Source organism: Herpailurus yagouaroundi, unplaced genomic scaffold, assembly GCF_014898765.1.
Source record: "Herpailurus yagouaroundi ecotype Mexico unplaced genomic scaffold, PumYag 29, whole genome shotgun sequence".
NCBI classification, from domain to species: Eukaryota; Metazoa; Chordata; class Mammalia; order Carnivora; family Felidae; genus Herpailurus; species Herpailurus yagouaroundi.
This window is the reverse complement of record NW_024412377.1, coordinates 48,003,545-48,016,134: the sequence shown is the minus strand read 5'-3', so window position 1 is coordinate 48,016,134 and position 12,590 is coordinate 48,003,545. Positions and strand designations below refer to the sequence as shown.

The 12,590-nt window shown below is 36.8% G+C and overlaps 1 protein-coding gene across 2 annotated transcripts in view; it reads right to left on the bottom strand.

Annotated features, from left to right (window-relative positions):
• SGCD (sarcoglycan delta) overlaps positions 1 to 12,590 on the bottom strand; it is a 944,201-nt gene that overhangs the window by 388,295 nt on the left and 543,316 nt on the right. The window lies entirely within an intron of this gene.

Sequence of the window (12,590 nt, the reverse complement as noted above, 5' to 3'; positions counted from 1 at the left end):
GGCGTCTGCTGGGCTCACATTCACAACCGCAAGGGAAAGGGCTTCTAGAACCAATTCGGATCGTTCAGCCATTCTCCAGGTTCTGCTCTGTGCTGCCAGATGCCAGAGAGGAGTCTTCTGCTGCTCAGCACTGCCCATCTTTAACTTCTTCCCCTGGCAGGCCCCGGGCTCAGCCCTGTGAGCCCACTGAGCTCTTGCCAGCCCTGATAACGAGCCTATTTACAGCTGAGAGAAGCGAATTCTAATTGAATCTCCCTACCTGCCTTTGCCTCAGTCATTGCTCAAAATCTCAATTGCTGGAGGGGGAACAGTATTTTTAGCATTTCTAGATTTTGGTTCAGTACTTCAGAGTTCTCCCCTCATCCTAGTATGTGCATCTTGGCTGCTGCAACTAAAAATAATGCAATTATTTTCAGGCATTTTAGTTGCTGTCTGCTCTGTAACTGTGCTGGTCCAGGAATGCAACATTTCACATGCTCTTGAGACGTGTGATGGTTACAGGGAACAGAAAGGAGAAAATAACGTACCTTTAATCAGGATATGGCCTAATTCTGTGCACCTGTGATTATTTCCGGATGACATTCCATCAAGATGTCCTGTGTACATTCTGCTGGATTTCGTGATCGACTTTTGACGTTTCCTCTTACCATCAAACGCGAGAAAATCTTGAAAGATACCACGAGGACACCCCTCTTCTCCTACACTGAAAACCCCATTTATAAAGAGTCAAAGCTAAGTTGTCAAGGTAACACTGTAGGAAAGGGATGATTTATAGAGAAAGCCTCATCTGTTTTGAGGGTTTTTTTAAATTAATATTTTATGTCCTAAAATCACGTCCCATTAGCAACTTATTTTAAAGAACAGGCTCACCAAATTTTAGAAAGTGTTGTGTGTTCCTGAGGGGCTGTTGTAAATAACAGGATCTGATGGGGTCTTGCTTGAATTTAGCATCAAATTGCAATGGGTGATCACAGCAGGATTAGATTTTTGCTTTGGGAAGCAGTGTATGTATGTGTGTGGGGAGGGGAGCACGTGCACCTCTACGGTCAGGATGCAATTATAGAATCCGAGGACTTCAGAGTTGGAAGGAACCCCAGAGACCATCCAATCCAAATTGTTTCTACCCTTCATTTTGTAGAGGGAAATGGAGACCCAGACAGATGAGATGACTCATCCAGAGATGCAAAGACAGTTAATGCTGGAGCTGAGGTTGGAAAATGGGCTTTTGACTAATTTTCTATGTGCTTTCTCCATCCCAGCATCATTGGGGAAGGGCAATGCCATCTAACCTTCCCAGGAATAGGGTTGCAATCAGTTCACCTGGGTCTAATCTTAACTTTGTCTCTCTTACTGACTGTGAATCTTGGCCAGCTTGCTTAACCCCTAAGGACCTCAGTTTCCTCATCTATAAAATGGAAACAATGATAGATTCTACCTCGTGGAATTGTTGAGGAATTTGGTGAGATAACTCACGTAAAGTGGCCTATAAGATACATTAAATATGATATGTTATATTTATGAAATATTATTACAGTGCCTATAAATTTCAATTTAGTTTTCTCTCAATGGAGCAAATATTGGACTCTTTCTCTTAACTCAAAAAGCAAAACTGTGCTCTTACATCTAGTTTGAGCTCCTAAAATAAGCTATTTGTCTAGTTTTCTGCCACTTTACCTTTACGTAATAGGGGCCTATCTCCTTAAACATAGGCAAGTATCCTAATACCTTCTTGGAACATTAAGCCCACCGCATAGCTACTTTTCATTTACTCCCTGAACTTAACACTCAAGTCTTTCTTCAAGATTAACTCACAGGAAAGGAAAACAGTGAGACCAAATCTGCCGTCAGTTACATGAGGCTGAACAAAGTGCCATTTGCAGAGAACTGGACTTGGTCTCAGAACCTGAAGAGCTCAAGATCACCACTCTAAAAATAGGAAACCACTAACAATTACAATTCCCTGTTTGGTAACTGTGACATCCTCAATTTAACAACAACCATCCCTACCCATCCCCCACCACCCCATCCCCCACACACTCCAGAAACTGAGAAAGAAAACTTACTGAGCAAAAAGCTGCAATAAATTCTAAAGAATCAGATGTCTACCTGGGGTTCCAGAGTCTTTGTCTTAGAGCCAACAGCAGCAAGCAGTTAATGAACCACTAGCTACTTATTAATCATGTTTAGTGTGCCAAACTACTTTCGCAGAAACAAAATAGGTCGAGAAGTTAATTTTGAGAGGTTTACAAATGTTTTAGGAATCGGGTAAACAAACCAACATAAAGCAGCTGGGAAAAACAAGCTCCGACTTATACAAAGGCCGGACAATGGTGATGTGACTCAAAGGTGCGTCCCCAGTACCTTTCCCCCCAAAGTACTTGCTACATGGCTCATTTCAGGGGGGATATTTGGAGAAAGATGGATCGGTTGTGACCAGCCTCATCACTGAAACTCAAAAATCCTGAACAGTTATTTACCTCTTCTAATGGTAAGGAAAATTATCCAAAACTTGAAAAGAAGGCCAAAAGATAATCATGTGCTTTCAATGTTTTATGTGGTGTTTGTCACATGCTCTCTCAAGAATTATCTAAGGGAAATGTGCTTTGCTCCATGTACTACTTGCTACTAAATAAAGGTCCAGAATTTAGTGAGTTATGTTACTTTAAAGACTTTTTTCTGTGAAAGGTACAAATTATTTTTCTCCAGTAGAAAAAAAAAAAATAATCCCATGTGGTTTACTGCCCTGTGAAACATTAATCCGTTTTGTGTCCCACCTAGTAATCTTGTACTAACATTCTTTCATTAACACACCCATAAACAAAGAGCTCCTCAAATGTTCTTGGACCCAGTCTTACCATCATACTGATGTCTTCATCAATTAATGAGTCAAATTAAATTTCTGACATCTCTTTACTCTTTATTTGTAGAAGTCATGTTTTTAACTTCCAAAATGATAGTGTGATGTGGTTTCATTTTCCCCATCTGCATGATGAGTGTTATAAATCTTGTGAGATAATGCATAATAAAGCACTTAAGGTGTAATATTTGTTTTTTTAGTTTTGTAAAAGACTGTAGGGATTACTAGACTAGATCACTCAATAATCTCCTTCCTATTACATCTTCCAATCCTGTCTTTAGATTCTACAATGGCCACTTCTGCTAGAATCCTTCCATGGATGTTGACCTCCCAGCTTCTCAGAAACTTCTACTTTTAATGTTCTAAAATTAACAACTGAAATACATCTCCCTATGACACGTCCCGATTCTAAAGCCACTAACTATAAAAGTCAATTTAAAATTCCGACATTAAGAATCATGTGATGGGGCGCCTGGGTGGCGCAGTCGGTTAAGCGTCCGACTTCAGCCAGGTCACGATCTCGCGGTCCGTGAGTTCGAGCCCCACGTCAGGCTCTGGGCTGATGGCTCAGAGCCTGGAGCCTGTTTCCGATTCTGTGTCTCCCTCTCTCTCTGCCCTTCCCCCATTCATGCTCTGTCTCTCTCTGTCCCAAAAATAAATAAACGTTGAAAAAAAAATTAAAAAAAAAAAAAAAAAAAAATCATGTGAGTGAGAAAACTTCATTCTCAACTAGAACATCAACTCCATGAGGACATAGATTCTTGTCTACACCGTCTCCTGCCATTGTTTCCAATGTCTATGACTGGGAAGTAGTTGGACCTCGTACTTACCCTCTGAATCAATAGAAGCCTTGGACTTCCTTGAAAAGGGAGGTCCTAAATCATCCTTCGTGAAGAACTACTTGACTACAATTTCAACTTCTCTGGTGCCATTGGATCATTTCTGCTCATGACAGTACAGATTCCTCTTACCACCTCATTTGCCTCTTCTAGGAATGCTTCAGTTTGGCTAGTTTTCTCTTAAAACCTGATGCCAAGAGTTGAACAAACTCTTCAGGTGTGCTAGGTCTAATTTGTGGGCAGAGGAACAAAACTCTCTCTCATTTAGGAACTATGTTTCTATTAACACAGACCATGATAATCTTAGCTTTGGTGGCGGTAACCTTGAGTCATACAGAGAAGCCAGCTCGCAGAGCCTCTATCACAGATGTGCTTACATCTCCTACCTGGTTTACATCTGTGATTCTCCAGCCTAGCTTCACGTTAGAATCATCTGGAGGGAGCTTTTAAAATGACCAGATCCAGGGGCACACACCTGAGACTTTGATTCTACTGGAATGGGACAGAAACCCTGTAATCCAGGTGATTCTAATACCAGCCAGACCTCACAATCATGAAGTTGGAGCGATAACTTCTAAAACATAATCCTAAGCATGTCACTTTGCAAACTAAAATCCTTAAATGTCTTTCTTACTATTTCCTGAAAGGTAAGGACAACAACTGTCGCCATGACTTGAAAGGCCTGGCTTCATCTGGTCCCTTGTCTACATCTTCTGTCTCATCTGCTGCCACTCTCTCTTCTTCAAAGAAATCGTGTATCTTCCCACTTGAGATTCTTTTACAAAGCTGTTTTCTCCTTCTGGAAAGACTTTTCTTTTTCCTATAAGTTACCCTCACTCTCATGTTTTCAGTTCTTTAACTCCTATTCAACCTTCAAATGTATACTCCATTATCACTTCCTCTAGGATTTAGTTATCCCTGAACACAACAGCCCCCCATTACCTATGCCCAAAGACCAATTCTTATCATAGATTTGATTACACATTTATTTGTATTTTTATTGGATCCGTGTCAAAATGTCCTGATACAAAATGAATCTTTTCCATGAGAGCAGAAACCTCTTACTCTCTATTGGGTCCTAGTTCCTTCCACTGTGCCTAGCTCAAAGGAAGTGCACAAAATATACTTTTAAGTATGTGAATGCAGGGTTTGGTTTGGTTTTTTTAACCCAAACGCAAGAATATGCACACAACTCCACTTTATCTTCAAGTTTCAGACTTCATTTAATCTTTCTGACACGCTAAAACATTGTATTGTACTCAGGATATGAAGTTCTCTTATACGATGTAAATATTCCCCCAAAACTAACAAGTCTTTTACATGTTTATCTACAAGACTTTGTGCAAAATTACCAAGTCAGGTTTCTGGCAAAGACCTTAAGGTCTGAGATACAAGGTAGAATGGCTATGATTATAGGGTAGAGTGTTTGTTGTGTCACTTACTTGGGAGGGCAGGCTGAGATACTACTTTGGGGTCATCAAGAGGCACAAAGTAGTTACGGCACAAATCTGAAAAGAGATATTTGCCAAGAATCTTTTGGTTACAGCAGTCAGAACTCATTCAAATTAGCATCAGAGAAAAAGAGGGGGTTCCTAAATCATGTAACTCTAATGTTAAGGTGGGTGCAGCACAATAGTTCTAATACAATCAAGGCTCTATTTCCCTCTTCTCTAGGCTTCTCATGGTTTCATTCTTAGTTTTGCTTTACTGGGACGTAAAATGTCCACAGGTGATCTCAGTCTTACATGGAAAAATAAAATAGCTTTTCCATAAAGCATTCTAAGTAACCCAGCTTGAGCCACATGCTTATCCCTGAACAAATCTCTATGGTTGAGGGATGACGTACTCGTGTTGTTCATATTTGGCTCATATGACAATCCCAGAGACTAAAAGGAAGAAATCAGCTCCATATGCACCACATGGACTCAGTAGGCTAATGAGAGAATTGAGAAAAAGTGGAAGGCAGACAAAAGTCCCATGTACACTATGGATGATAGGGCACCCAAGACATATTCATAATCTTGCCCAGGGAAAGTTCTTCAAGAAGTGTTCTGAAATAACATTTAATTTAAGGATAGAAAAGCATTTACTATTTGTTCTTCCAATCCCTGAGCATTTGAGTTAATCTAATACCAGGTGATTACAACGGTAACATTATGCTAGCCGTTCATTTCACAAATAATACCTGATGCAAAATGACACTCACCCAGCTTTGGCCCTTCCAAACAGAACAAATACAGCTCTGCTTTTCATTTGCCAAAGACAACATTATCTGGTTGATTCGGAAGAGACTTTATCTTTGGAGGAAGTCTAGCTCAGTGACAAATCAGTGACCCACAGTTTTGAGAATATCTCCATTGGCCCTAGTGTCTAAAGCTGAAATCATTTTCTGTTTTGGAAATTCAAATCTATGCATGGTACAGAATGAAGGTTTCTCAAGCTATGTCAGTACTTTGAGAAGGAATTGACGCACTTGGTAATTAATGTGATTAGTAATAAAATTCACTGTAGATATATCTTTTTAAAAGAAATTAATTAAGTACTGTAAAACAAATACTGGTATAGTTACACAAATGGTTCCGTGCATTCTTTCCTTTTCAGCACCAAACACTAATCAATTCTCCCCAAATTCTTTTTGGCCAAAATATCTCACTGTATTACTGCTTGCTGAAAGTAAAATTCTCGAAATATCATATTTTTATTTGGAAGTAAATTTATTGATCAATAAAAATGGGCCAGACTTCACGATAGGCACCCCGTGGTAGGCAGAAATAAATAAGGTCTGTACATGAAAAATGTTAGCACTGCTCATCTTTATTTTGATAGCCCATCAGTGCTCAGTGGTACAAAATACAACTGTCTGATGTGGGAATTCCATGCTAATTATTAGCTGCCTGAATCCCTGAATCCTTGAGACCAGAGGCCTCAACACCAACTTCCAGCAACCATACACCAAAAAAAAAAATTAAAAGTTGCCAACAAGAGAAAATGCAATGTTATACATTTCAAATTATTTGATCTTTGGAAGGAATTCATTTAAATATGTGAAAGATACACAGTTGGGCAAACTCACAACTAGCATAGTGTTTGGCATATAATAGTTGCTTAATATATGTTTAGTGTTTTACTAATAATAAACATTGCTAGTAACAAATAAGATTTTGACATTACCAACAAATAAAAGCTGAGGGAGTTCATCACCATTAAACTTGCCTTACGAGAAATGATCATCAGAGTTCGGGTAGAAACAAAACAACATGAAAACATAAATAACAACGTGAAAAATCAAAGTATAGAAAGTCACTGATAAAGGAAAATACATAGTCAAATTCCAGAATAATAATGTAATGGTGGTACATAAATCCCTCTTAACTCTAATTTCAAAGTTAAAAGATAAAAGCATAGAAACAGCTATAGCTACCATCATTTGTTAATGGGTGAATAATATAAAAATGTCAAGTATGAAATCAAAAGCATAAAATGTGGGGGGGGGGACAAGTAAAAGTGTAGAGTGATTTTGTATGCAATTAAAGTTAAGTAGTTATCAGCTTAAAATATACTGTTATAACTGTAAGATGTTTTATATAAGCTTTGTGGTAACCACAGACAATAAAACCTCTACTAGATACACAAATGATAAAAAGGAATCAAAACATACTACCACACACAAACACACACACACACACACACACACACACACACACACACACTTCACAAGAGACAGTGAGACAGGAAGAGAAGAACAAAGGAACTACAAAAGAATCAGAAAGCAAAACAAAAAATGGCAATAATAAGTCCTTATCAATAATCATTTTAAATGTACATGAATTAAATTCTCTGATCAGAAGACACAAAGTGGCTGAATAAACAGAAAAAACAAAGTGCCACAATATGCTGCCTACAAGAGACACATTTTAGCTTTGAGAAGACATGTACATTGACAGGGAAGGGATTAAAAATAAAAGGTATTCCATGTAAACGGTAACCATAAGACATCAGGAGTGGTTATAGTCACATCAGACAAAATAGACTTTCAGTCAAAATCTGTCACTGTATAATAATAAAGCGGTCTATTAATTATCAGCATTTAACCACTGTAAACATATATGCACCCAACATTGGAGCATCTCAATATATAAAGCTAGTATTAACAGAATTGATGAGAGAATAGAGAGCAATACAGTAACAGTAGGAAAGCTTCAGTACCCCACTTTCAACAATGAATAAATTATCCAGACAGAAAACCAATAAGAAAACAGTGGTTTCAAATAACGTTATAAATCAAATGGACCCAGCAGACATACACAGAACATTCCAGGCAACAAAATACATGCTTTGCACATGTGTTCACGGAACATTTTCCAGGATAGATCGTATGTTGGGCCATAAAACTAGTCTTAACAAATTTAAGAAGATTAAATTCATATCAAGCATTTTTTCTGACCACAGTGGCATAAAATTAGAAATCAGTAACAGGGCAAAAGCTGAAAAACTCACAAATATGTAGAAACTATACCACACACTCCTGAGCAACAAATTGGTCAAGGAAGAATTCACAAGGAAAACCATAAAAGTATCTTGAGGCAGACAAACATGGAAACACAATGTACTGAAAATGATGGGATGCAGCAAAGTGGTTCTAAGAGGAATGTTTACAATGCTAAATATCTACACTAGGGGGAAAACATCTCTAACAACCTAACTTGACACATAAGACGATGAGAAAAAGAACAAACTAAGCCCAAAGTTAACAGAAGACAAGGAATAACAAAGAATAGAATACAAACAAATGAAAGAAAGACCAGAAAAACATGAGAAAAGAACAATGAAATGAAGAGTTGTGGTTTTTCTTTTAAAGATAAAACTGAGAAACCTTGGGCTAGACTAATACAGAAGACTCAAATAAATAAAATTATAAATCAAAGAGAAGATATTACAACTGATCCCACAGAAATACAAAGGATAAGAGACTATTTTGACAATTATGCATGGATAAATTTGGCAACCTAGAAGAAAATGGATAAATTCCTAAAAACATAGAACTTACCCAGACTGAATCATAAAGAAAGTGAAAATCAAAACAGATAATTATTAGTAAGAAGACTGTAGTAGTAATCAAAAACCTCAAACAAAAGCCCAGAACCAGATGGTTTCATGGAAAAATTAAACCAAAAATTAAAAAAAAAAAAAAAAAAAAGGAATACCAATCCTTCTCAAACTCTTCCAAAACTTTAAAGAGGAGGAAGCACTTCCAAATGTATTTAACAAGGCCAGCACTACTCTCAAACCAAAGCCAGATAAGGCCACTGCAAGAAAAGAAACAGGCCCAAATCCCTGATAAATACAATTACGAAAAATCCTCAACAAAACATTAGCCAACTGAACCTAACAGCACGTTAAAAGGACCATGCATTATGATCAAGTGGGATTCATCCCTGGGATGCAAGAATGGTTCATCAGAGTAAATTAATGAAAATGACACACCACATTAACAGAATAGAAAATAAAAATATTATCTCAATAAACACAGAAAAACATTTGATAAAAAAATCAATATTTTTTCATGATAAGAACTCAACAATAGAACCACCCTATGACCTATCAACTGGACTACTTAGTATTTATCCAAAGGACACAAAAATGCTGATTTGAAGGGGCACATGCACCACAATGTTTATAGCAGCACCATCAACAATAGCCAAATTATTGAAAGAGCCCAAACGTCCATCAAATGACAAATGGATAAAGAAGATGTGGTACATATATACAATAGAATACTACTCGGCAGTCAAAAAGAGTGAAATCTTGACATTTGCCACAATGTGAATACAACTGAAGTGTATTATGCTAAGAAAAATAAGTCAGGCAGAGAAAGACAAATATCATAAGATTTATATACATATATATATACACACACATATATATACATATACATATATACATATATGTGTGTGTATATATATATGTATATACACATGTATATATATACACACACACAATGGGATATTATTAAACAGTCAAAAATAATGAAATCTTGGCGTTTCCAACAATGTGGATGGAACTAGAGTGTATTATGGTAAGCAAATCAAGTCAGAGAAAGATAAATATCATATGATTTCACTCATATGCAGAATTTAAGAAACAAAACAGATGAAAAAAAAGAGGAAGAGAAGGAAAAATAAAGAGAGAGGGAGGCAAACCATAAGAGACTCCTAAATAAAGAGAACAAACTGAGGGTGTTGGATGGGTGGATGGGCTAAATGGGTGATGGGCATTAAAGAGGGCACTTGTTGGGATGAATACTCTGTGTCATATATAAGTGAAAAATCACTAAATACTACTCCTGAAAAAAAAAAATATATCACATTGGCCAAAAAAAAAAAAAAAGAAAAAAAAGAAAGAAAAAAGTATAAAAGCAATGTACCTCCACTTAATAAAGCCACACAGGACAATCCCATAGCCAACATCATGTTCCACAGTGAAAAACTGAAAGCTTTCCCTTTACAATTAGGAATAAGACAAGGGTGCCTAACTAGAGGGAAGAGAATGGGGGGATGGGCAAAAAGGGTGAAGGGAAGTGTGAAATACAGGCTTCCAGTTATGGAATAAAGAAGGCATAGGGATAAAAGGTATAGCATAGGGAAAATAATTAATGGTATTGCAATAGTCTTTCATGATGACACGTGGTACCTCAGAATAATACTGAGTTGTTGCATCGCTATGTTGTACACTTGAAACTAATGTGACATCGTGTCGACTATACTCAATAAAATATATCAGAGGAATCACCCCCCCCCAAAAAAAAAACACAAGGCAAAAGTGTCCACTCCTAATAAACTACTGAAAGTCCTAACCACAGCAATTAGGTGAGAAAAAGAAATAAAGGTCATCCAAATTGGAAAGGGAGAAACTAAACTGCCTTGTTGCAGATGATATGATTTTATATAAATGGTTTTGTAACCCTAAAGATTGTAACAAAATATTGTTATAATTAATCAATTCAGGGAAGTTGCAAAGTTGCAAAAATACACAAAAATCAGTTGTATTTATATACTAACAAGTGATCAAAAATTAAGAAAATGATCAAAAATTAAGAAAATAATCCCATTTACCTTATCATCAAAAAGAATGAAATGCCTAGAAACAAATTTAAGGAAAGGAAAGATTTTTGCACTGAAAAAGATATAAAAATAAATGGAAAGATCTAATTTATAGTTTTTAAAAATTAATATTGTTAAAATGTTCACACTACCCAAAGCCAACTAATGATTCAATGTAATCCCTATCAAAATTCCAATTTTTTTTATAGAAATAGAACAAACAATACTAAAGTTTGTACAGAACCACATAAGACCCTGAAAAACCAAAGCATTGTCAAACAGAAGGACAAAGCTAAAGGTATCACACTTCCTGATTTCATACTATAGAGTTATAGTAATCAAAATTGTGTGGTACTGGAATAAAAACAGATGCACAGACCAATGCAACAGAAGAAAGCACAGAAATAAACCCACACATATGCAGTCAATTTATCATCGCAAAGGGTGCCAAGAATACACGATGGGGTAAGGATAATCTCTTAAATAAATTGTCCTGAAAAAACTGGATATCCACGTGCAGAATGGAGTTGAACTCAAACCTGGGTCTAAACAAAAATTAACTCAAAATGGATTAAAGACTTAATCATTTCACAATGTATACATATATTAAACATCATGTTTTATACTTTATATATATGTGATATTTCTTTGTCAATTATATCTCACTAAAGCTGGAAAAAAAGAAAGCACAAACCAGATCAACAGAATAAAAAATATTCTGGTGCCATTTTTGCAGATTGCAGGCAAGAGAATTTTACGTAATTTTTAAAGCCCACAAACTGTGAGCTGTAGCATATTCTGATCTAGAAGGAGACGGATGGTCAGTCCAATTTTTTCATTACTTACATGAAAAACTAAGACCTGAAATGACATGGCGAGAGTCACGTAGACAGATAATGTAGGAGCTGACAGAAGACTCGCAATTTCTGATACCTATGTTGCCTCCTAGGGCCAATAAATGTGGTTCTAGGACATGATTAACTGTACCACTTCTTTACTCTCTTGGGTAATTTCCGCTGGGAATCAATTCCTAAGACACAGTTTATGCACCAAGTTGCACTGTTTGGTTACCTACTTTTCTCCTTACCTCCTCTTATGCAATCTGGAGATCCTTTTAAGGATTTCTAAGTATTATGTTAATAAAACTAAATGGAAATAGATAAGGCTGTTTGAAAAATTAACACATAAGTCCAAAGATAGAATGTTATCTTTCGAAGTTAAATGCAGGCAAAACATTGTCTTGTATACCTCCAACCTTGCCCTTAACAGAGCAAGGGCTCATTAACTATCCATGGAAATGGATGGAAGTAAAACACGTTTGTAGTTTCAGTAGATTGCAGGGTTCAATGACAAGGTGGCTTTCCCCAAGTTTTCCATCTTGATCAACTTCAACAGTCTTTTAATATCTTGAGCCTCATCTCCAGTGATTAGCAGGAACTATTAGAAGCAATAGACTGGGCCAATCTGGCTGAGCTGCATTACTATCCTATGTTAAGAGGTTAGCATGGAGTGTCGATGTAACAGGTTTGTAGAAATAAACTTTATGTAAAATGTACTTAGTGGCTATACCTGTAAGCCTTGTATCTCACTTCCCAATCTGGGAAGCAGCAAGAGGCAAAAACACTAAATGGATGAAAATATAAATGCACAAGTCAGCATGAAAACACAAATTGGCTACCTGACCAGCATATTCGCCCCTCACTATACTGTGTTGGCATATCTAATGAAAGAATGTAGTGTTCAAAAGGCCACCCATGAATGCGCAGAAGAAAGGAGGGTCACAAAAGGGAAAAA